Here is a 26,714-nt window from a genome sequence, read left to right on the forward strand (position 1 = left end):
TGTTCCTATGCAACAATTTTGCATGTTCTTCACATGTACCCCAAAACCTAAAATGCAATAAAATAAATAAATGGGAAAAAAATAAAAAAATAAAAAATAAATAAAAATAAATAAAAAAATAAAAAAAATACCTGATTTTTTTAATTGTACTGTCAATTTCTATTTGATTAAATCCACAGTTATGCACATACGTTTTACTCTTTCTTAATCTCTTGAGTTTATAGGGTAATGTATATTCAGATAAATTTATGCCACATTCACTGAGAGTCAGGCTAATTCAGAAGATACTTTTCTTCATAAACTGCAGTAATAAGTAACTTCAATAGACATTGACTACACTGCACATATACTGGAGACTCCAATGAGTCTTAATTTTATGGTTGCACTAAGAAATACTTGACCTTGGCTTAATTTTGTTATTGTAAATCTGGACTGTAGTCTTAAAAAGATAAGGATTGTATCTCTATCCCTCACTTTACTGTTTCTTACATCTAACATAGTGCCGGGCATGCAAAATTCATTCTCTAAATACTCATTGAATAAATTAATTTATGCTAGATTATGAATAACATCATAATCTCTCTACACTGCTTATAAGTCATTTCCCATCCTTTATCCTATGAATTAGCTTAATGTACATCTTTTTCTTTTAACTCCAAATTTTCTTCACTTTTTATCCTTATGTAACCTTGGTATTCATTTCATAACATCATGATCATGAGCCATAAATGGTTTTGTGTAATAGAACAGTGACATATGCACATCAAGATTCTATGTGCAGGCACTGAACTTGACATACATTAACTCATTTAATACTTCATATATTTGTGTTGATGTTTTTATTTTTTAACTTGTCACTGACTTGACGATCACATGAAGTTGGGATTTTTAATATGTCTGTTTCACAGATAATGAAACTGAGGCACTTAGATACTGGTAATGTGCTTGAGGTCATACAGCCAGTAACTAGGTTTTTAAATTAGCCTTTGGACTCCAGAATGTGTATTCTAACATAACATTCTAGCCATTGCAATCTTATGCTGCCTTGCTACTATGGTGTGATTTAAATTATATTTCACTTTCATAATCAGCATAGCTCTCAGTTGTATAAAGGCCTCTCCTTAAGGAGATTCTTATGAATAGAAATAATTGATGCTTATATCTCAAATATGTTGCTTAAAAGTTAATGCTTACATTTTAAAATTATATTTTCCATCTACAAAATTTGTAATTGGGCCCAGATTCAAATTTTATATTTGCCTCATATCAACTATGCCACTTTCAATATGTTACTAAACTTTACCTCGTTTAGTGCAATTGTTTAATCTGTGACATGGCTAACACAACTGCTCTGAAGTTAAATAATATTAAAAAAATTTAAATACTTAACACAGTGGCCAAAATATAACAGCCTTTCACCAAATAAAAATAGTAATAATAATACATTTTGTAAGGATTATAACATCATTACTGTATTTGCAATATTTGTACCAAATATCCTCTTATATTTAGTTAAGGTTTATGGTTCAACATCATGGGTAGCATGCTGTCCAATCTCGTGATTAAACATATAGCTTAGAAAGATCACCCATTGCTTTATTATTTAATTGCAATGACACACATATTTCATGGGAGATGAATAAAAGGCCTCTAAGTAAGTTTGTCCTTAAAAATAAAATATTTGCATGAACTCATAATGTTGAGTGTACTAGGTCACCATATTGGTGCTTTGAAAGTACATATGCATCAACTATGCCCTTGTAGTTTTATCTCCACTGATAGCCCCTAATCTTTTATTTAAAATCAGATCTATTAATATCTTTAAATGAAGAAATAGGATATAAAAGGACCTTAATTTCATTTTGTTTTCAAAAGAAAAAAAATAAGTCAATAAAAAGCTGTATTGTACAGGAAATAATACATGTTTAACTAATAAATGCCACAGGATTTATTTCAAAATTGTAGACTAAAGTTCAGTTATGAATGTACACTTTGAGGATTAGCCTGTGGGTACAGGAAACAACATGCTCAAGAGATCACCTTTTCAGAACAATGAAATACCCTAGAGCATTATGAGGCTTAATTGAATAACATTTCATCATATACACCCATTTATAAGCCTACAACTCTTGACAAGTTCAAACTTCATCAAGAATTCAACATCAATAAAAATTAGCTTCTACTAGCCATGATGCGTGAGACCCTAATCCAGACAGGACGATATTACTAACACCTGCATTCTTTCTCCAAGTTAGAGTTGCCCCTAAGCTAATTGTAGAGTGTGTTTCTTTTTTCTCCATTTCCCTTGAAGAGAGTATCATAAACAAATGACATCCCATTCTGAGATTATTTTTCAAAGGACAAGACTTTAAAATTGTATTTTCCTCCAAAGGAAGTCATCCATGACTGTAAAGCATTTATATATGTAGCTATACAATATTCTTAGCCCTTCATAAATTAACAGTAGAATCATAATAATAAATGCAGCAATATTAAAAGTATTTTTCATTTACACTTACTCAAAATATTCTTCAGCAAATCAGGGTTTTGAACAATCGTGAAATATCAGTTGTGTGTCTACTATGTGAAATATGTGTACATTTCTTATTAATCAAAAATAAGGATAGTACATACTAAAGCAGAATATAGTGAGTTTATTGTAGATAGTGATTTCATAGATGGAGGTCTTAAAGACTAAGACATTTTGCTAAATTATATTATTAGTTCCAAAAAGTAATAGCTATCTTATGTTGGATAATTATGAACTAAAACTAACGGTGTCAGTATGGTCTTAGTAAGTACATACTGTGTCACTCAGAGTATTCATGAGACAGGTGATTTTAAATATATTCAGTTATTTGTACCTAAGTGTTTTCCACCCTTCTATTATGTTTTGATTATTTATTCAGTCTAAGATGATACATGCTGAAGAGAATAGAGTTACTGTGACTTTACTTGTCTCACTTGTCAAATGATTTGAAGTGGACTTAGGGTCAACAGCATTTAAAATTTCTATTGAATAGTGAACAGCTGAAGGAATTTTCCAGGAAGAATAAAAAGGAATGAATAGACTTTTCATATATCCAAACATAGAATAAAGAAGCTATGAAAAATTTCCTTTGTCTTTCTGATACCATTTCTTCTTCTTCTTTACTTTAAAATCTACTAAAAAATACAACCCTTGCTCTATTTCTCTGGTTTTTAGAAATAAGTTTATTAGACTACTCACCAAGTCACTTAACTTCTCAGTGCTTCAGTCTTCTCATCTACAAAATAACGTGACAGGATTAGAACACGTGGCCCACAGCTTTAGGTGTGTGTAAGAATCAATATGGAAAGCTTGTTAAAGTACAGATTCCCAAGGCCAGCTTCAGAAATCCTCATGTAGTAGAATTGGAGTAATCCTCCAAATCTGCTTTTTGCTTTTTTTTTTTTTTTAACAAGCCCCTAAATATTTTTAAAGCTGGTGGTCTACATATCTTATTTTGAAGCCCTGAAAATATGACAAATTCTCTTCAAGTCTCCTTCCATCTCTCATAAATTGCCAGATCAATATTTCCCTTAGATTCCACAAAAACAATGAAAACTGATTTTCTGACTCCCAAAGGTAAAGAGAATTTTGATATTATCAATGTGCTCCAATTCATCCATTCACTTTTGAACATCTGTGTAGAGGCCACTCTAAAAGTCAACACAGTATTGCAAGAGAAAATATACCTTCCTAGTGGATATATTGTAATTCATGGAGCATTTTATTAAATATTATAAGACTATACAGAGATTCTATTATATCAGAACAAATACTCTTGTTTGAAAGTGTTGAGCTCTTACAGATTCAAGGTGATAGCAGAAATAAGTATGTATCTTGTCTTTTCATTTCAGTTTGTAATGGAACATCAAGAGGAATCAAAATTACAAAGTTTCAGAGGTTGTCTATTATAAATATTTCTATTCCCTCTAAGGTGTTATCTGTTCCCTGATACCAACAATCCAAGTGTCTTTATGTTTGTGTTCTGGTAGCACAGTTCATTCACTGTAGATACTCAAAAAAGTACACTGAATGAATGAGGGAATAAATGGAACAGAACACATTTCATCATTGAAATACTAACAGAGTCTCAGTAAAGTATCGGATTTGTTACCAGAAAACAAAGTACCTCATTTGTTAAAAGGCAGACCTAGTTTTAGGGCATACAGGGGCCTTTAAACATTTATGTTGTTCTTTTTTGTATAATTAGCTCTTTTGTCTCCAGAAATGTATGAAAGGCTGCCTTTCCTCTTGCCTCATCTCCACTACTGCCATAGGCAACGTATCCTGAAATGCTCAAGGAAGTGATATTGTATTCAAAAAATTTTGTGCTTACAGCCTGTATAATTGAAAATGTTAATAATTCCAGATTACTTTTTTTAAAGATAATGGGTCTTTCTGTTTACTACTTAATGTATATGTGTCACATGGCAATAATGTAACCATTTACAAACAATCGCCAGTAACATCTAAAATCATGTGATTGTTGTTTCATTTTTATTTTTGAGAATTATATCATAAAATGAGGCATAATATTTTATATCACACTATCTCAAATTTGTGTTATTTAAATCTTCACAAAATGCAAAACACACACACTCACCACTTTAATTCTGGAGCACAAGTCTCAAAACAACTGGGCTAAGTCTATATTGGCAATCTCTTGTCAGTCTACTTATTTTCTAGATGGCCTTGCTTGACAGCAACTTGTGTAAATGGAGTGAATATTTAGTCAATTAATCACTTGCTCCCAAGAAAAGGGGATACTGTCATCTAGTTTGTTGCAGTGTACAGGGCATGAGATTTTTCATATGATTTACTTTAGAAAGACAAGATGCCATATGTATAAGGTAAAAAAATAAGAGTCATTTCAAAGCATAATTAATACTTAATGTTTTAGCAGAGGTAGATTTATTTACTGAAAAAAGAAACTTAAATTTAATACACTCAAGAAGAGGCAAGATAAGGGAATTCTCCTTGTTTCAGTTATTTATGGTCATATAGCAAGTCACCCCCAATATGGTGGCTTAAAATAACAACCGTTTTGTTATTTCTCAGCTTCTGTGATACCCAGATATGCACTTTCTCTGCTGGTCTTGCTTTCAGTCTCCACAGTGTTACAGTCAAATGGTAGCTATGACTGACATCTGGCTCATTGTTCCACCCCTTGGCGTCTTCCTCCAGCAGATCTGCCTAAACTTTATTAATGTGGGGATTAGTGTTCTAAGAGGAAGAAAGGAGAAGTTGCAAGGTAGACTTTTACATTCCTAGACTCACAAGTCCAAGAGCATTTCTTCTTTCACATTATCTTGGTCAAAGCAGGGGAAAGCCCAGCCTAGATTCAAAGGGAAGGGTCATAACCTGCACTTCTTAATGTGGGGAACAATGTTCAGGAAAAGAGATGAGTGGAATTGTTTGGAAATTAGCTACCACATTTATTAATCTTTTAGGGAAATATTGATATACCCAGATTACAGATTATTGTCATCTCTGAGGGAAGTTGTTGGATGCTTTCTGAAAGTATTTCTGTGAAATCTTTCTGAAGCCTTGATGGTTAAACTATACCATCCAGTATTATCCATGCCCTTTTACAAAAAGGCAGAATAGCATTCATTGATTGTGCGGAGAAGACAAAGAAGACAAGCTGGAAATCCTCTTATCACTCACACATCAACTCCTCAACTCTTGCTGGTATCATAATCCCACAGTGAAAGATTCTTGTGGGTACAGGCTTTCTTTCTGAACTGGTATGCCTAATAAGATGTGATGTGAAAAGAATGCTTATTTACCCAGATTATGACCTTTGCCATCCTAGAAAGATTTACAGGAATAGTGTAGGGTTTAAGATATTATCCTAGACATATGGAAGCCCAACCAGAACTGACCTAATTTGCCATGAGGTGGGTTCTACATTTTAAGATTCTTCCCTTTTCTCCAAATATTTTTTATTAGTTCAAAATTGCTTTAAAGGGCTTTCTTTTCTCAAGGCTGTGCCATCAGAAACTAAAGAGATGTGTCTGTTATAGACTTACTTCTTTCTGAGACTGATTTGGGGGTATGAGATAGATTTTGTATTGTCTCAACTGCTACTTCCTACTTAGGGAGTTAGACAATCAGAACAATCATCTGGTGATGCTTAGTTAACAAAACTGTTGATTTAAAACACAATTTTGGTGGGGTTTTTTTTTAGTTTTTTTTTAAATTTCAATAAGTTTTTGGGGAACAGGTGGTGTTTGGTTACATGAATAAGTTCTTTAATGGTGATTTCTGAGATTTTGGTGCACCCATTGCCTGAGCAGTGTATTTAATTATTTTTCTTTAACTTTTATTTTTGTTACATAGGTAAACATGTGCCATGGTGTTTAGCTGCACAGATCATCTCATCACCTAGGTTTTAAGCATAGCATCCATCAGATATTCTTCCTGATGCTCTCCCTCCCTTCATCCCCCTCCAACCCCTGCAGGCCCCAGTATGTGTTTTTCCCTGCCATGTGTTCATGCATTCTCACCATTTAGCTCCCACTTATAAGTGAGAACATGTGGCTTTTGATTTTCTGTTACTGCATTAGTTTGCTGAGGATAATGGCTTCTAGATCCATCCATGTCTCTGCAAAGGACATGATCTCATTCCTTTTTATGACTGCATAGTATTCCTTGATGTATTATATCACATTTTCTTTATCTAGTCTATCGTTGATAGGCATTAAGTTGATTCCATGTTTTTGCTACTGTGAATAGTGCTGCAGTGAACATACATGTGCATGTATCTTTATAATAGAATGATTTATATTCCTTTGAGTAAATACCTACTAATGGCATTGCTGTGTCAAATGGTATTTCCACCTCTAGGTCTTTGAGAAATCATCAAACTGTTTTTCAGAATGGTTGAACTAATTTACATTCCCACCAACAGCGTAAAACCATTCCTTTATCTCTGCAACTGCACCAGCATCTGTTGGTTTTTGAATTTTAAATAATAGCCTTTCTGACTGGTGTGAGTGGTATCTTGCTGTGGTTTTGATTTGCATTTCTCTAATGATCAGTGATGTTAAGCTTTCTTTCATATGCTTGTTGGCTGTGTGTATGTCTTCTTTTGTGAAGTATCTGTTCATGTCCTTTGCCCACTTTTTAAATCAGTTGCTTATTTTTTAAATTTGTTTAAGTTCCTTGTAGACTCTGTATTAGAACTTTGTCAAATGGATATGTTGCAAACATTTTCTACCATTCTTCAGGTTGTCCTTTCACTCTGATGATAGTATCTTTTGTTGTAAAACAGAGTTTTGAAGCAAATCGTATTCATTAATATGTAATTATTAGGATTACATTTTATTTCTATTTTCTAATAATGTAATCATAGCAAAAAAATCCTAAATGCTCAGACTTTACAATTGCTTTATGATTTTTTTATAATCCCAATAACCAAGAATACCTAATCCAAAAATTACTTAAGAAATTTCTGAGGTAAGCCAGGGTGTCAGTTCACATATGCCTGTATATAATCTTATTTGAATCATAGAAAAGAAGGAGAAAATAGCAAGCTTGTGTTTCTACAGTGGAATGGAAAAAAAAAAATATCTAACCTGTGCTGAAAACCGGGTACCATGATAGAGTTTCACCACATGACCAGGATGAAAGACTGGGGTCATGTCCTCAGTAATCCCTGGATTCAAGAGATTCTTCCTATAACTAGAGTATTGAACAAGAGGCTGTCATGAAATGTAAACATAAAGCATATTTGATTTTGTATTTGTGGATAAATTTTTCTTGGTGCAAACATGAGTAGTTTCATGATTTTATACCTTGTTTTTAGACAATTAAAATTTCCTTGGCATCTTTAAGTCATAAAACAGTGTCAGTTTACTATTTAGACTGTCTGGTCCTGTGTACTAGTCAAAACTTTTCATTTTATTCAAGGTAATAACCAATCTTTTTTTTTTTTTTCCTGAAGCTTTTAACTCTCCTGTTTCATCTTTTAACTGTAACTCTTATTTTTCAGAGTTGAAATAAAGGGAGTCAGAAGAGTGAAGGGAGAAAAATAAGTCATACTTGGCTGGTATTCATGTATCCTGGCTTCATTATTGATGGCCGTTTCAAGTGTTTAAAGCTAACAAAGTCCCAAGTGGCTATGTTCGCACATTGCTCAGAGGCCCCTCATTCACAACCAGGTTCCTCAGTCTGAGTAAATGCTTCTCTCATGTGACCTTTCGCTTAATCTTTCAACCCCAAGAATATAGTAGTTTCTAGCACTCAATGCTGAGGTTCTCTTGCTCCTCAGAAATGATCCTACTGGAAAGGCTCAGGACTATCTGCATGCTACACTTTTACATGTGGCCCATACATAGCCTTCAGGAAACAGTCACACAATCTTTGTTTCAACAGTTAGTGAGAGGAAATGCTGATCCCAGCTAAGTGGCAAAACCTTTAACTCTTGCCTTTGGAGCAGCTGCCCAGGCCAACTCTTCTGTTTACCACTCACAGATGAAGGTCAGAAACAAATCTACTATGCTTCCCCGAACTCAAAACTAGAGATCTTTCTTCTGGGAGACGCATTGATGTGTCTCTCTATCTCTCTTTCTTGCTCTCGCTCTGAATTTGAAAGGAAGAGGGAGAATCCCACTTCACTTCTATGGGGAAGGTTCTAGTCAAGATTTCGTCTTTCAGCTCTTTTATCTGCCTGAGGTGAGCTAGGGTGTTCAAGATTCATATAAGTGGTTTTGATTATAGCTCCTTGGAAATCCTTCAGCATAGTCTGCATTAGTTTGATATTTGAGAAGTGGAATAATGTGGTTGTCAAAAGGACAGCCCTGGAGCTATATTTCTCAGCTTCAATTCCCAACATACTTAATTTTGCTAGTGTTCAGTTTTCTCTTCAATGAAATGGTCTTACTTAGTTGGTATGAATAATGCCTACTTACATTCTTTGTGATGATTAAATAGGATGCTGAAAAGAGTGGCTCAGAAGTCAACGCAAGAAGAATCTTATTTTAACACCCTGTTAACATTATCATTATTCCCAGAAATGGCCATTCAAAAGCTGGAATGTCAGATACGTTAAAGAATTTTGTTCCATAAGAGAAAGGAAGGTGTATGTCTAAGGATATTTCAACTTTAAAACTCTGAGGGGGGTGGATCACCTGAGGTCAGGAGTTCGAGAAACAGCCTGGCCAATAACATGGTGAAGCCCCGTCTCTAGTTAAAATTCAGAAAAATTAGCCGGTTATGGTGGTATGCACCTGTAATCCCAGCTACCTGGAAAGCTGAGGCAGGAAAATTGCTTGAACCTGGGAGGCAGAGGTAGCAGTGAGCCAAGTTTGTGCACTGCACTCCAGCCTGAGCGAAAGCAACACTCTGTCTCCAAAAAAAACTCAATTAGCCAGGCAACCTAGCCAGAGGTTCAATACTTCTACAAAGTAACAATGTGATCTAAGGAAGATTCCTTAATAATTTACATGCTTAGGTCTCTTACTTATATGTAAGTTTTGAAGTTTTTCCCACTTCGGCACATGGAACTGATGGCAGCAGGTGGCAGACTAATCCTAGGCACACAGAGCCATGTTCCTGGTGAAACCAGACCTTCAAACTAAAGACAGTTTGAAGCCTCGCTACAAGTCCCAGGTAAATCTCTGGACTGGATTGAGAGCCACTCTTCCCATTTGGAGTGCTTTCCTCTGATTGATCCCCACCATTCACCTATTTTACATATACCTCCCCTTCCCTATTTGGTTTTTTACACTGTCTTGCCCACCTTTTCCTGATGCCTTTGTTTTAACCTTTTTTTTACATACTCACAAACCAATTTGAGCTCATAAAACCTTTGAATTCAGCCGTACTGGGAAACAGACCACCCAGCTTTGGGAGGGAGACCACCCTTCCATTCCCCTTCTGCTGAGAGCTATTTTGTTGCTTAGCAAAATTCTTCTCCACCCTCCTCATGCTTCAATTGTCAACCTCATTCTTCTTAGATGTGGTATAAGAACTTGGGACACAATGAATGCAGGTACAAAGAAGGCTGTAACACTGTGGCCCTCTGCCCTCTGCCAGTGGAGGGCAGCCATTCCGTGCAACAGGAAGCAGTGGTGGGGCTGAGCCAGCTTTGGAGTCATGGGCCAGAGCAAGGCAACGGGGCTGACAGAACTGTTATATTAATGCACTGCCTTTTGTCAGGCTGCGGACGACGGGACTAAAAGAGCTAACTAGCATACTGTAACACTCCTTCTGGGGCTTTGGGGTCACAGACACTCCTGCCTAGGCACCACCACATTTCCCTCATTTGGGTACCAGAGTCCACCACAGGAGTGGCTTGCTACATGCTGGTCGAGCCACAAGCCCTGCAAGGAGGCCACTCCTATGCCAGTGCTTGGAATGGCTGACCAAACCCCATGTTCTCTCACTCACACTCCCCCTCTTAACAAGGGTTAAGCAAACAGTCATGGCGGCTGCAGGATCTGCACTGGAGTGCAGGCCAGGCACTGCCTAGTAGCCCAGGTGGATATGGCATCTTCTGAGGTGAACCCAGGGCCTATCAAGGCCCGGGCAGCAGCATCACCAGCCAGAGACCTCTGGCTGGCTGGCAAAATGACTGAGAAAAATCCTGCATCAAAACTTCCATGTCAATAGATATTTATTCAATATATATCTATTGAATAAAAGGTATTTATTCAATGAAGTACTTCTTAAGCAAATACAGAAGTGAACAAAAACAGAAAAAAAACATCTCTGCCACCAGGGATATTCTCTAGAAATAAATAAAATATGTGTTATGTCTTATAGTTGCTTTATTGTTCATAGAACCACATGGAACTGACTTCAGAAGAAGAGTAATGGTCTGTGTGGCCTCACCTCTTTATTGTGACAGAAGTAGTCCCATGTTTAAGACCTAAAATGATTTCAAATCATCTCAGGCACAGAGTGATCATGAGACTCTGAGTAGTATTCAGGAAAGGAAAGAAGGAGGCTTTCACTAGGAGCATGCAGAGTTCTGGGGCCATCTCTTTTGCTGAACAATGATGATGTTAAGACTAGCAGGGAGTGGCCTTACTTGAAAAACACAGATCTTCAGGACTTCCTCTTAACTCCTGGTGGAGTCTTTACTGGCTGAGGAGAGGTAGTCTTACATGGTGTTCTTTATCCCATGCTCCTTTCTGATTCTTAAAGCAAGAAATCTTTGAGACTAGTTCTGGTATCCTGCAGAACAAAGGAAGAGAAAAAAAAATCAGTTTTAAAGGCTTCTATGTGGTTTTGGATTCTTTCTAATTAGAATTAAATACTGTTTTGTGATCTATAAAAAAAGAACCTAGAAACACTAGATGATATTTTAAAATTCTTGTTGAATTTACATTTAACTGAATGGCTAATACTTAAAAGACTGATAACACCAAAAGTGAGTAAGACTGTAGACCAGTCTGAGATCTCATACATTACTGGTGGGAGTGGAAAGTAGTACAACCACTTTGAAAAAGAGATCTGGCAGTTTTTATAAAATTAAGTACACACCTACTCTGTGGTATGTGGTTTTACATATGTGTGTACTTAATTTTTATAAAATTAAGTACACACATATAAAAAATACAAAAATGTTCATAACAGCTTATTCATAATAGTTCCAAACAAGGAACAGCCCATCCATTAGACAATAGACAGACTGTGGCTTATTCATACAACAGGATACCAATCGGCAATGAAAAGGAATGCAACAACACAGAGGAATCTCAGCACATAAAGCTGAGTGAAAGAAATACTACACATGAGTACATACTATATGAGCTATAGGAAGTTTTCGAACAGAATTAAAACACTAATCTATAGAAAAAAAATAAGAGTAGTGGTTGTCTCTGGGATGGTAGGAGCAAGGAGTGATGGAAGGAACATGACAAAACTTTCTGTGGTTACAGTAGTCTTCTTTATTTTCATAGGGATTATGGATTGCACAGGTGTATGCCCTGTGAGCAGTTCCTAAATTGACTGAATGGTATACTTAAGAATTTTGCAATTCATCATATGCAAATTTTACCTCAGCTCTAGTTAATACTATGCATGCTTAAATATTTGGGAGATGTACTGCTGTCTGCACCTTATTTCAAAAAGCATCAAAAAATAAGATGAATTGATAGATGGATAATGGGATTGATAATTATGTGATCAAACAAATATATAAAGGGCTAAAAATAGAATCTGGGTAATGGGTACATGTTTATTTACTATATAATTCTTTTATTTTCTGTGACCTTGATAATTTTCAAAATAAAATTTTCAGAAAAAAATTTTAATTTAAGGGGGGCATATGATATTTTATTATCATATTTGCATGTTTTTAAAAATCAAGCAATATATATCTTATAGCTTTATTATAAAATATGAATTTATTAACTATTATTAATTAACTAATTGTCAGTTTTCAGAGAGAAGAGGCACAATAGTTCATTCCTGACCTTATAGACTAATGGAAAAAGAAAAGGTACTTATTTTTCAATTATTCTGCAAATCAGTAATATACCATTTATATTTAAAATAACATTAAAAAAATAATTTCCTAGTAAAATTCCCAATATTGTTTTAGTATTTTGCTTATATTTGATTTGAAATATTTGCAATTAAAAAAATGAACTGTTATGAAAATATGTTCTAGAAATAGGTTTTATGGTGCTTTCTATATTGAACCAATAGCTAGCAATTTATCCCCTCTTAATATTCTTTATGTCTTTCATGTAAAGCACATTAATAAGATATTAACTTATAAAATAAATGTGCCCAAAAATAAACCAGCAGAATAAGTAATCATTACCAAGTACAAACTCGAACATTTTTTAAAAAAATCAAAAAGAAAATCTTTTTGAAGTACAGCCAGTAATATCACAAGATTTGTTCTTAATACCTACATAATATAAATTATTCTGGCATGTCTCCTCAGCAAAGTCACAGTGTCCAGACAAACTAAATAGCTTTAAGCAAGTTAATTTATAATCTCATCCAGTGAGTGTATATGCAATTGTCAAAAAACATTAGTCTTCTAGTTACTGATTGAAATACAAATCCTATTATCTCTATTATTGAAATGCTAAAACAAAGCATTTGATCAGTAAGATGTTAGGTCCAGTCCCTAGTCTTCCTCCATTCTTTTTCTTTGTTGTTTTCTTCTGTGACTTAACTTACCTGGTCCTTTCTCTAAATTCCAGTCTTACTTTGCCAATATAATATTATATCTTTTCCTTTAAATATTTCCAACACTAAACTTTTCATCTTCCCCCCAAAAAGGTCATGCAACTTCTTTTCTTAACCATAGTTCTACTATTTTCTCAGCACCCAGAAGTTAAATTCAGTTCATTCTTCTGTTAATCTAGTATATTAAACCATTGAATCGTATTAGATTTTTTTCTCAAAAGTTTCTCATGCCTTTTTTTCTTCTTATACTCATTGCCTGTAGTCTAGTTTAATGATCTTGCACTGAACTATTGCAATAGCTGTTAAAAGTAAAATTTATTGTTTTTTTCTGATTATTAAAAACAAATGAGATAATAAAAATTTTTACAAAATGAAAGATTTAAAGCATAGTTTTTGAAAAAAATTCTAAACATATTATTACATATGCTTCTAGTTCCTTCTCCCTTTTCTTTGAAAACAATTTTTAAATATTACTTTTTAATAAATACATCAAAAAGTATATATTTAAATCCATACTTTTTAATATTTATTTTATTACTAATTTTGTGTCATTATAAATAACACTAATATAGACATCTGTGAGAGTATATATATATATTTATATATAGAAATCAGAGGTTTGTACAAACATACATATATATGTACATATATATTTATATATGTTTGTACAAACATATATAAATATACAAAGAGGTGGAATAGTGATAAAGATAATACAAAGATAATGCAAAGAGGTGGAAATAGTGACTGAAATAGTATGTATTACTGAAACTTAAAATGATGTTGTCAAATTCCATTTCAATCCTACTTCCAATGATGTATGAGTATCTCTTTTGTCATCCTTGAAAAAAGATCAGCATTATCACTTATAGCAATACTTATCAATTGTGTAGCTTAAAATGGTATCTTGTTATAGTGATCAGCTCTATTTGATTAGTGAGAGAATGAAACCCTTATTCATAAGTTTTACAGATCACTTATACTTCTTTATTGTGAATTACCAATTCCTAAATTTTCTTTTGGAGGGGGCTTGCCTTTGCTTATTTGTTTGCCATTGTTTTATAATCGGTATGTTTATCTCTAATTTTTTCCATTCTAATTTACCCTGTGCTTCATTTCAGGAGAAATATTGTTAATACACTATTTGCTTGTCCAAATTGTAAATGTTTCTGTATTAACCTACAGAATGAAGACTTTAACATTCGAGCATTCTAATTCCTCTGTCGACCTACCTATTAGTCCATTTTGAATTGCTATAAAGGAATACCTGAGACCGAGTAATTTATGAAGAAAATAAGTTTATTTGGCTCACAGTTCTGCAAGCTGTACAAAAAGCATGGTGCTGACATATGCTTCTAATAAGGGCCTCAGGAGGATCTTAATCATGGCGGAGGTGAATGGGGAGCAGACATGTCACATGTGAAAGAGGAATGGAGAGAAAGAGGAGGTATCCCACATTCTTTTGAGAAACAAGCTCTCCTGTAAATGAACAGGAAACTCGCTAACTCATAAGCACAGGATGGCACCAAGCCATTCAGAAGAGATCTGCCCTCATGACCCAAACACCTCATATTGGGCCCCAACTGTAACACTGGAGATCACATTTCAATGAGTTTTGGAATGGACAAATATCCAAACTCTATCATACTGTCAATAAGTATCACCATCCTGAACACCAATGATATATTTACCTTTGCAAAGTGTATGCAAAGAGATTCTTCCTTAAAGTCTCCTCTTTCTCTTCTCCATATAAAACCTATCTATCCTTCTGATTCATGCCCTGCATGAACCTTATCCCATTACTGAAGTTCATCTGAATCTTCCCAAATACTCTTAATTTTACTTCATAAATACACTTTTAATTCTCTTATTTTTCTCTATCAACCCTGTCACCTATCCACACCAAGTCTTAATCCTGTACTACCCAGACTATCAATAGTCCCTGCTATTCTGCATAATTCTTTATCTTTTAGTAGCCTTAGTGACATTTTTAAAAGGTAAATGTGATTATAGTACTTTCTTGTTTAAAACTTTCTCAAACTTTGGTACACTTAGGACAGAATATAAAATTCCTTGTATGTCCTACGATATCCCTTAAGATCTGGCCACTCTTCATTAATCATCTCTTACCACTTCCAACACCATCACCTTAACTTTGTTCACTATTATCCTTAAATGTCCCAAACTTCTTTCCTAATCAGCACTATTCTGTATCCTTCTTCCTCTGTGTTATTTTGGTCTTTCCTCTATACCCACAACCTATTCTTCTTGCAGTTATTCCTGTAAACGTAACCTCTAGGTACATTTAGGTTTGTTTCATTTATTACTAAGGCTTACAGTAGCTGATATTTTTTCTCTGCAGTGCTTATGACAATTTAATCACTGCTTTTCATTTTTGCCTTTATTTGTTTAATATTTGTTGCGTTCCACAAGGGCAAATACTATGTCTATATTTCTCATTACTGTATCCCAAGTACCAAGCAGAAAGCCTGGCAAAAGCAGTAAACTCAAAAACATATTATGGCCTGGCAAAAAAAAAAAAAATCCCAATTTATTCTATGGATAGAGTTTTACTTGTTGTTCTTTAAATTATTCCTACGGTTTAATTTTATTTTCCTAAGCACATTTTATTTCTTTCAAGTCAAAGACCTCGTTCCATACTCCTCTAAAATTCATATAGCATAAAATAGTTCTGAAACACAGGAGGAATAAAAAATATACCAGTTGAGATGAACGTGCAGTTGAAGAGTCGCAACTCTGATCTTTCAGGAAAAAAAAGGACAGAGTCAAAACAAAATTTTGTACTTAGGGAAACAGAAGAGAAGATCAAAATATCACCACTGATGACTGACTAATAATTAAATTGTTTTCATTTTATCTACTTTTTATTTTTAGAGACAGGTCTTACTCGGTCCTTTTAGGTACAGGTCAAGCTGGAGTGCAGTGACGCGATCAGAGGTCACTGCAGCCTCAAACTCCTGGGCTCCAGTCATTCCCTTGCTTCAGCCTCCCAAATAGCTATGACTACAGGCACGCATCACCACACCACACACGGATTGTCTGTAGAAACAGTGTCATACTATGTTACCAAAACTGGTCTGGAACTCCTGATCTCAAGCAATCCTCTAGCCTCAGCCTTCCAAAGTGCTGGAATTACAGAAATGAGCCATTGTGCCTAGCCTCTCAAATATGAATATTGAAAATGTTCTTAGTTTTCTAACTGCTTTCTGCTTATTTTACTCATAACTGACATGAGAAAATCTGGCAATATCTAAAAAATAATTTGCTTAAATGAAATTTGAACAAGAAATTGAATTCATTTTTTAAAATTACCATTTTCTCTTACATAATAAGTATTATTAGTAGTTTTTATTTTCTTATCAACTGATCTTTTCAAAGATGAATTCAATCAAGTAAATAAGCTTTTGGCATTGGTTGGTAAGGTCAAGAAAAATCCAAAATCAAATTTGAAAACAAAAATACAGTTAAGCCTGAATTTAGTGGAACTTAATCTAGTTAGATATAGGCTAAACCCTGTATCTTTGCAGGTCCATAATTAGGCATAAGCAGCAGCCACTTAGTACTGGTGACCAACAGTCCATAGCTCCGATTGAGGAGATAACTGAGCTTTGGGGTTGGAATGGAGATGTGACTAATGAGAGGAATTTCAGACTGATAGAGCTCAGAGCCTTAGCTTCATCTAAAACAGAAACTCCAGGGACTACATTCCTGACCTCAAACCCTAAGCAGAGCCTAGAACCAGAATTAGTTAACTACTGCCAAACTATTCTGTACCTCTGTTTTGTTTGTTGGGTTTTGTTTGTTGCTGTTGCTGTTGGGTGAGCCTGTGTGTTTTAAGTAGAGCTTCATCGCCAAATTCTTTTAAAACAGAAAAGTTACATACTGGAGATCTTAGATACTGAGCTCTTTGTGGGTTTTGAAATGCAAATTTGAGTTCAGGGGCCAGAAAGAACCAACTTGTCCATCAACACTGAAGAAATGTTAGGCACTCCAGAAGGGAAATTTAGTAGGAAGAGCTAGGGGCCAAGCCAGGAGTTGGAAGGGAACAGTAAGGGGACAGGGCATGAGAGATTGTAACCTGCTATAGCAATGACTCCTCCCAAATCTCCAGTTGAGCACATGGAAGCCCATTAAATATTTGGTCCAAGTGGATTGTGTATGCAGACCATTGAAGGGGCCAAGATTCACATCTGTATCGATCTGAGATAAAACACAGAACACAAAAGAGACAGTATCCCTGGCAGAAAGAAAAACTCCTAAAGAGTCCCAAGAAAATGTGATAAAATTTTGTAATCTCCACAGTTTACAGTATGTTTAGGTGGCTGCACGGGGGTCAGGTGCCTAAAACTAGCATCCCCAACTTATCTTTTTTTTGCAAAAAAGTGAGATCATCTCTTAAGGAAAACAAAGTGAGAAATTCAGTGACTTTATTAGTAAAATAGTCAAAATAACAAAGGAGCTAAGTAAGAGGATGGAATTAGGTTTGAATCATCTACATTATTTTTATGACTTTATTAATGATGTTTACAAATTATAAAAATATGAATTATAATCCTGCTTCTGCTATTTAAGGTTTTTATCTTGAGCCAAATCATTTCACAATCTTGTTCAGATTGTGTCATTTATAGCATGTAATTGATAATGGTTACAGCATGTGACAGAGCTGATCTCCTAAGACCATTAGATCTCTCAGATTTATGGTTCTTTGCCTGTATAACCAAATCAAATATTTGAATACATATATTATTTTTATTTTCAATTCAATTAGCTAAAAGAAGTGCAGACTGATTAGTAAAATGGATGCCATTAAATAGTTCAATTTTCTTAATTTTAATGAAGGGCTCTTATGGAAAATTATATCTGAATAGGCAAAGTAAAGTAAAAGCATATTTTCTAAGATAGTTCCAAATGACATTATTATTCCCTATAATAAATAACTGAATAAAATTTATCCCTATTTTATCTTTATTTTTTGAGACAGGGTCTCACTCTGTCACCCAAGCTGGAGTGCAGTGGTGCACCATCTAGGCTTATCACAACCTCTGGATCCTGGGCTCAGGTGATCCTCCCACCTCAGCCTCCAGAGTACCTGGGACTACTGGTGTGCACCACTACAACCAGCTAATATCCTTGTTTTAAATGCCTTCACTTATTATATTTGCAATACATCCTCCAACTACATAAAGAAACAAATACATATGCACATTTATCAGTTTGATAATATTTCAAAGTATTCTATTAGACAATAATTTCAAAAGTTAGATTATATTGTTGATGCTAGTTTGTGGGTATTTTTTCCTCTGTTTTTGTTTTTCATTTTGGCCTGCTTTCTCTCTCTCTCTCTTTTTTTTTTTTCCTGTGTAAATGCTAAATCTACCAAAGTCCTAAAACAGTAAGTCAGTACCTAATAACGAAATAACACAAATATATGTGAAAATATATTATTTAAAAATATATTTGCACATAAATGTTCTAATCCCATGTGATTTTCTATTTTACATATGAAGAAACTGAGACTCAGAGAGGTTAAGTGAGATCAAATATTGCCAGGTGGTGAGGGAGGAGAAATTCAAATCCTAATTTCTGACTTAAATCCATTTTCATTCAACATTACCAAAAACTGAAGAACATAGATGTAATATAGATATAGACAAATGACATCTGGAAACCAAATTCCCTTTTTGTGCCATCAAATGCTTAGAAGTTTCCAATGATTTCATTATTTAAATAACATTATTAATTTATATCTGCAATAGCAATTGAGTAATGCCTCAGTGAGTTAGGTTAGTTAATGTGCTCTATCCTCTCTCCCTTTAGTTACCTGAAAAATTGCTTCAGCTTTTCAGTTCAACTTTTGTTAAGTGAAAATCACATTCTGTTTTTCTTCTTAGAGAATCTGTTCAATTTTGTTCACCAAAATGATTGACAACTGTTCAGAATGAACAAAATTCAGACAAAACTTTACACTAAGAATTACTGATCCATGAAATAATGATTTCTTTACACTGAAAGAAAAAAAATAGGAACAAAGCTGAATTTAGAATTTTAAAATATTTTATATCATTTTATATGCTTACATGTATTTGTAACATAACTGTCATCTACTTAAATATATTTAGGTTTTCATATATGTATATGTGCATCTTGAATAGTAATTATTTTTTTAAAAATATGTGAGATCACCAAGACTGAACCACACTTACTTGACGTAAAATCACTGGAGAAACATCATGTACAATGAACCATGCAGAGATATGAAAATTAAAGATTAAAGCTTAATATCTACCTGACCATATTCTTTTCTACATATGACATTGTATTTCAGATATTTTATATATTTTCTGTTGACTTTTAAATGAAGTTGAATACAATTTACTATATAAAATCAGGAGAAATAGCACTGAAGAATCAAGGAGTTTATACAGTCTATTCTCATTATTTAGGCAAAGGTTTCTTATGAATCCTGTTTTGACTCTCCATTTAGCCTAGACATAGAGGTAATGAATTGATTACATAATAACATAGAGAGGAAATAAATTTTATTTAACTTAATTTAGGACCATATTTTAAAGGCCACATGATTACATGGCATATAAAATCATACAACTTAAAGGCAAACTTCCTTTGAAAGGTTTAAGCTGTTTTCAACCGTCATGTGTTTGCTTGTGTAACATGACATACAATTGCCAGTTTTTGCCATCTGTAGTGTTGCCCTTAGCAACAAAAAAAGCATGTGACAGTGCTTATGTGACTCTGCTGGCCTGCACCAGTGTGTAGAAGGATTTAAGCAAAATGAAACAGACAGATATATTGATCCAGAAAACTGGAATTTTCAAGTGTATTGCAATGATAATGCTGACTAGTAAGGAAAGAGAAGAAGGTAGCAAAGAAAAGCCAAGAAAACTGTTTTGAGTGAGAGACTATGGTAATATAAAAGGTATATTTTCCATAGGTTATTATAAAGTTTAATTTAAGCTGGCACATATATAACGATATAATAATTTTATTCCTTTGCACCATCATGTTATAATGTACACTTAATAAATAAAGTCAAACTCTATTCAGCTGCTTGATATAAAAGGGGGTAGTTCTATGTCACATAACCTTTCTCTGTTACCATCAGTTAAGAACACAATTAAGAATTTTATTAACTATTACCATGCTCATTTTTAAAAAACTAGAGAAATAAATTTTCAGATGAGATTATTTTTCTGTAGTTCATACAACAGATTAAAATGTATAGAATTATTCATTTAAGATCATATATATGGAATAATATTATATAATCATGCCTAAGGCAAAACTATTATATATATATGTATAGTTTATATATAATTGTAGTATATTATATAGAGAGTTATATATATATATATATATATAAATAACTATAAAACTATATATATAATTTGGGAAGCTTCAATAATAAAAGTAGGAAAGAGAAGATTCTATAATGCACAATTATAAACAAACCCAACTTATTCACTCTGTTTTAAAGAAACTTTGGCTATATATTTTCAACTAGAAAGAAAAAAATGTAGATGTGACAACATAAGGACAAGTGCTAGATAAATATCATGTAAAGAAATATGCTTCTGGGTCATTTAATTATTCAAAGTGTCAGTGCATTTAATAGTCGATTGTGAAGAGCACTACCATAGACAGAACAAATCTCAAAAGGGAAAATATCTTCACTTTTACTATTGTGTATTTACTATTGTAAAGGAGAAAATCAATAGATTAACTTTACACTTCCCAGATAGTTCAATTGGTAGGAGAGCCCAAAATATGGAGCATTTGTGATCCATGTCCTTTATATTACCTTATTGTGAAATTATACCATCTTAGAGTTGAGAAGCTTGGAGTGTTTATAATAGAGTATGTTACTTTCCCACTGCTAGTACTTTGTAACTAAGTCTATATTTTCACCCAAGCCTTATCGCCCCTTATCGTGCTCCCCACTAAGCCACTTGGATAGAAGGAAGTGTGTATGCAGGGACATTCGATAGCATAGCGTCTCGTACAACTGCAAGAGATGAGCAGTCCATTTGAACTCTCAGCTTCCAAAAAGTCAAACCAGTAAGTACCTGACAAGTTTTAGTTCTCTAGTTTTTCCAACAAATGTTTATTTAGTACCGTTTCTATGTCAGACACTGTGTTAGCCACTAGAAAGAAAATACAGGTCAAACGTGTGGTTCCTGCTTTTTGTGTTCCAGCCTTGCCTCATGGCTTCATGGAAATACCATGGTCTTTCCTCTCAGTCCTCATCAAAATGATGAAATACAACATTAAGCAAGTGTTATGTTTAGTTTTGTTTTCTAATAAGAATAAAAGAATGTTAAGGGGTGCTTATCAAAATAACCAAAATAAGGGCTATTTTCACTGCTATAACCTAGAACTTAAAGCCACTTGCTGCATTAGTTTAAAAGCCAGGCCTCTGCACCACCCCGCCCGTTTGGGTGCCGTTTTACACTGCCTGGTGCCTGAGGCGATATAGCCTGCCATGCCCCCAAGGTGTTCCCTTCGCCATGCTGCCGGGACCATGTGCGCACCCTGGGCTACTCCCTCAGCCCTGCCCACACAGGGACCCGTTGGCGAACGCCCTGGGGAGCCTTTTTACCCTGCTGCCTGGGACTGGAGAATGCTGGAGAGGACTGCCAGAACGGTGCGCCAGGCTGCCGTGCTCCCCGGTCCCCTGCAGGCTTGGGCTGTTCCTTGCCCCACCCGGCTGTTTTTTCCTGCGGACCTTTGCGCACATTAGGTTCCGACTGGGGCTGGGCTGCTCCAGGCAGACAAGGAGCGGAAAGTGGGGGGCGCTTACCCTTTCCACCCCACAGGCTCCCACAGGTTCTGCTCCCAGAGATAATATCTGAAGGACAGAGAAGGAGAGGGAAAGCAGAGAGAGAGCTTGGAGGTAAAAAAAAAACTGCGCTTTTAATTCTGGCTGGGCCACGCCACTTAAGACCGGCTGGGTTGTGCCTCTGAGGCACCACGCCTGGGGTTTGCGCAGCCCTCCCTGGCTGCGGCTGCTTCAGGTGTTCTTAAAGAGACACGACAGAGTGGGGCCAGTTTTAATTACGATTTTGAAGCCTTCTTCTCCAGCTGTACCCCTTTTCTGGCTGTACTCCTCTCCTGGTGTACCCCTCTCCTGGCTGGCTTGTCATTATGTTATATTGGGGTTTAGGGGTTCAGGGGTGCCCTTAGTTCCCCTGAGAGGACATTTCTCCAGATTCTTAGTCTATTGCCCTCTCAAGAATGACAGAGGAGACCTCGGCACAGTGCGCTCATAAAGGTAAATGCTGGACTTAAAAGTGTTTGGAGAAAGTGATTTATTTAAACAGAAAAACAGGAGAAGGAGAGAGAAAGAAACAGCTGACTCTCACACTGAGTGAGAGAACCCAGAAAGATGGAATCCAGGAGAGGAAAGCAGCTTCCACACTGAGTGGAAGGGAATGGAGAGAGATGGAGTTTAGGAGGGGAAGACAGGCTTCCACGAGAGAGTGTGGAAGGGGACTCCAGAAGGAAAATCCAGGAGAGGGGAAGACAGCTTCCACGAGGGTGGAAGGGGATCCAAACATGGAGTCTGAAGGGGTGTGGAAGAAGTGGACTTTTAACCTGGGAGGCACCCGCACCTTCTCTAAGACCTCTGGCCAGTGAAAGGAGTTCCTTAGAACTTCCGCTGGAGTGATTGACTTTTAGTTTCTTCCCATGCTCCTGAAGTTTAAAGACAAATGGTTAAATTTCCCAGATGAAGACGGATGGGAGGGGGAGAAAATATGGTGCTGGGAAGTTCTTGCCCTAGAAACTACACCATCTTGTGGACCCAGAAAGAGAACACATTCCCTCAATATATGCAGAGAATTAGAAATTAGACATTTAATCTCTGAACTCTGTATAAACCACTGAATAGCTGTTTGACCATGGAAAAATACACAGCTTCTCTGACTCTACATTTCTAAAACTCTAATTTAATAAAATTTATCTCTGAGGATCATTATCACTATTAAATAAACTAATATAGTTAAATTGCATAATATTGTGCAGGACCCGCAATATATGCTTAAAATATCTTTACCCTTAACAGCATCCTCATTCTTCTAGTACTAAACTTTCTCCTGCATGTTGCCCAGTTTTATTATACAAATATCCTGTGAAGTCTGTATTCTTACCAATTAATAGAGCTGTATCTATATAAATTTAGATTCACAGAGGCATATTTATTAAATAAGGTTTTAGCATTAGTTCATATATAGGCAGTGAGGAATAATAAAATAAGCAGTTGTATAAAATGCAATCTATGTATTTTAAAATGTTCTTCAATATTTCTTGAAGATATGAGGATCTCAAAAGAAATTTCTCTCAAGTGTCAGAGCCAGGAAAGATTGCTCTACATGTAGTATTTTAATATATGCAATATACAGTCTGATTCTTTATTTTTACAATTTCTTATGAACCTTACTTATTTAGTTTTTTAACTATGGTGCCTCTATGTTTTCCCTCCACTTGATCCTTCCTAGACTAGAAATGTAAGCTAAAGAAATGTGGGAAAAAGAGATTCTAAAATAAAAACGTTTTATTTCTCGTTTACCTAGTTGGTGTGGGGATGAATGTAGGCCGTCTCTGATATATTCACTGACCTTTCATATGATAGAATTAAGTCACCATGACTTTACCACTTTATAGCCTGTGAAAAGGGAAAAGGAAGAAGTGGAGAACACAAAATTTGCTTTTTTTTTTTTTTAATTTTAGAAACAGTTGGATTTTACTTTATTTTTTATCTCAAGAGAAATGGTGCATCTTAACATTGATTTTCATTGTTTCTAACACATGTCTGCATGCAGAAATCTTATTTGAGAATTGACCTCAAATAGTAGGATCTGACGGTACTGATAAAATAGTGTTATCAAAATTTGCTTTTAACTAAGACTTGTGGAGGTTGCAAAGGTCACTGTCATTCATATAACACTGGCTAGAGTTTGCGGCCACACTTACCTACAAGGAAAGTTTAGAAATTTAGTCTCTAACACAGTGGGCATATACTCAGCTAACACTTTTTAATAAAAGAAGAGAATAATTTTGTATGACCAGTAGCATCCGCCATACTTCTAATCAACAGTTAAGCCTATTGACACTTCTACCCTAAGGAAAAAAAAAATAGCAAAGTTAAAAAATAAATTTTTTAAATGTCTTTTTTCTTTTCTTTTTCTTTTCTTCTTTACTCTGTCTCCAGGCTAGAGTTCAGTGGCATGAATCTCGGCTCACTGCAATCTCTGCCTCCTCAGTTCAAGTGATTCTCTGATTCTCCTGCCTTAGCCTCCTGAGTAGCTGGGACTACAGGTGCGTGCCACCATACCAGGCCAATTTCTGTATTTTTAGTGGAGACAAGGTTTTACTATGTTGGCCAGAATGGTCTCAATCTCTTGACCTCATGGTCCACCCACCTCAGCCTCCCAAAGTGCTGGGATTACATGGGTGAGCCACTGAGCCAGGCCCCTCATTTCTTTAAAGCTATCTTATCTTGTTCTTCCCATTTGTAGCCAAAGTTTTCAAGTATTCTTTCCAATCAGTCTCTGTTTTCAGGTCTCTTCTTCATTTCTGAAGCTACTTGGCATTTTCTCCTTCCCCTTATAAAACCAGCATGCCTCTTTCCATAGTTTTAATTACATATTTAGGTTTAATTTCTTTAATCATTTATTGGAGCATAATTATGGAGTCAGAAACAGTTCTAGGTTATAGCAGTAAAAATAAGATCACCCTTATCATTCTTATATTCTTATCAGAAAACAAAACTAAACATAGCACTTGCTTAATGTTGTATTTCATCATTTTGATGAGGACTAAGAGGAAAGACCATGGTATTTCCATGAAGCCATGAATATATGAGGCAAGGCTGGAACACAAAAAGCAGGAACCACACATGTTTGACCTGTATTCTCTTTCTAGTGGCTAACACAGTGTCTGACATAGAAACGGTACTAAATAAACATTTGTTGGAAAAACTAGAGAACTAAAACTTGTCAGGTACTTACTGGTTTGACTTTTTGGAAGCTGAGAGTTCAAATGGACTGCTCATCTCTTGCAGTTGTACGAGACGCTATGATATCGAATGTGCCTGCATACACACTTCCTTCTATCCAAGTGGCTTAGTGGGGAGCACGATAAGGGGCGATAAGGCTTGGGTGAAAATATAGACTTAGTTACAAAGTACTAGCAGTGGGAAAATAACATACTCTATTATAAACACTCCAAGTTTCTCATCTCTAAGATGGTATAATTTCACAATAAGGTAATATAAAGGACATGGATCACAAATGCTCCATATTTTGGGTTCTCCTACCAATTGAACTATCTGGGAAGTGTAAAGTTAATCTATTGATTTTCTCCTTTACAATAGTAAATATACAATAGTAAAAGTGAAAGTATTTTCCCTTTTGTTTGTTCTCTCCATGGTAGTGCTCTTCACAATAGACTATTAAATGCACTGACACTTTGAATAATTAAATGACCCAGAAGCATATTTCTTTACATGATATTTATCTAGCCCTTGTCCTTATGTTGCTACTTTAAGTTCTGGGGTACATGTGCAGATCGTGCAGGTTTATTACATAGGTATACACCTGCCATGGTGGTTTGCTGCCTTCATCCCCCCGTCACTTACATTAGGTGTTTCTCCTATTGTTATCCTTCCCCAACATCTCCACCCCTGCTATCACTCCCCTAGCCCCCGACCCTGCAACAGACCCCAGTGAGTGATGTTCCCCTCCCTGTGTCCATTTGTTCTCATTGTTCAACACCCACTTATGAATGAGAATATGTGGTGTTTGGTTTTCTGTTCTTGTGTCAGTTAGCTGTGAATGATGGTTTCCAGCTTCATCCATGCCCCTTCAAAGGACACGAACTCATCCTTCTTTAGGGCTGCATAATATTCCATGGTATATATGTGCCACATTTTCTTTATCCAGTCTATCGTTGATGGGCATTTGGGTTGGTTCCAAGTCTTTGCTGTTATAAACAGTGCCTCAATAAACATACATGTGCATGTGTCTTTATAATTGAATGTTTTATAATCTTTTGGGTATATACACAGTAATGGGATTGTTGGGTCAAATGGTATTTCTAGTTCTATATCCTTGAGGAATTCCCACACCATCTTCCACAATGGTTGAACCCATTTACACTCCCACCAACAGTGTAAAAGCATTCCTATTTCTCCACATCCTCTCCAGAATCTATTGTCTCCTGATTTTTTAATGATCACCTTTCTAACTGGCATGAGATGGTATCTCAATGTGATTTTTATTTGCATTTCTCTAAAAAAAGATGATGAGCTTTTTTTCATGTGTTTGTGGGCTGCATAAATGTCTTGAGAAGTGTCTGTTCATATCCTTCATCCAATTTTTGATAGGGTTGTTTGTTTCTTTCTTGTAAATTTGTTTAAGTTCTTTGTATATTCTGGATATTAGACCTTTGTCAAATGGGTAGATTGCAAAAATTTTTTCCCATTCTGTTG

At 35.3% G+C, this 26,714-nt stretch overlaps 1 pseudogene across 1 annotated transcript in view; it reads right to left on the reverse strand.

Moving 5' to 3' along the window:
* LOC108288045 overlaps nucleotides 1–22,368 on the reverse strand; it is a 34,151-nt pseudogene extending 11,783 nt beyond the window's left edge. The window contains exons 1-2 of the transcript XR_005196623.1: nucleotides 22,284–22,368; nucleotides 21,785–22,073 (exon numbers count right to left, since the gene is read on the reverse strand). The product of XR_005196623.1 is annotated as a 28S ribosomal protein S7, mitochondrial-like (transcript). The remainder of the gene's footprint in view (nucleotides 1–21,784; nucleotides 22,074–22,283) is intronic.
* Nucleotides 22,369–26,714: the final 4,346 nt, after the last annotated feature.

The sequence above is a fragment of the Cebus imitator genome, unplaced genomic scaffold (genome assembly GCF_001604975.1).
Source record: "Cebus imitator isolate Cc_AM_T3 unplaced genomic scaffold, Cebus_imitator-1.0 Scaffold362, whole genome shotgun sequence".
Classification (NCBI taxonomy): Eukaryota; Metazoa; Chordata; class Mammalia; order Primates; family Cebidae; genus Cebus; species Cebus imitator.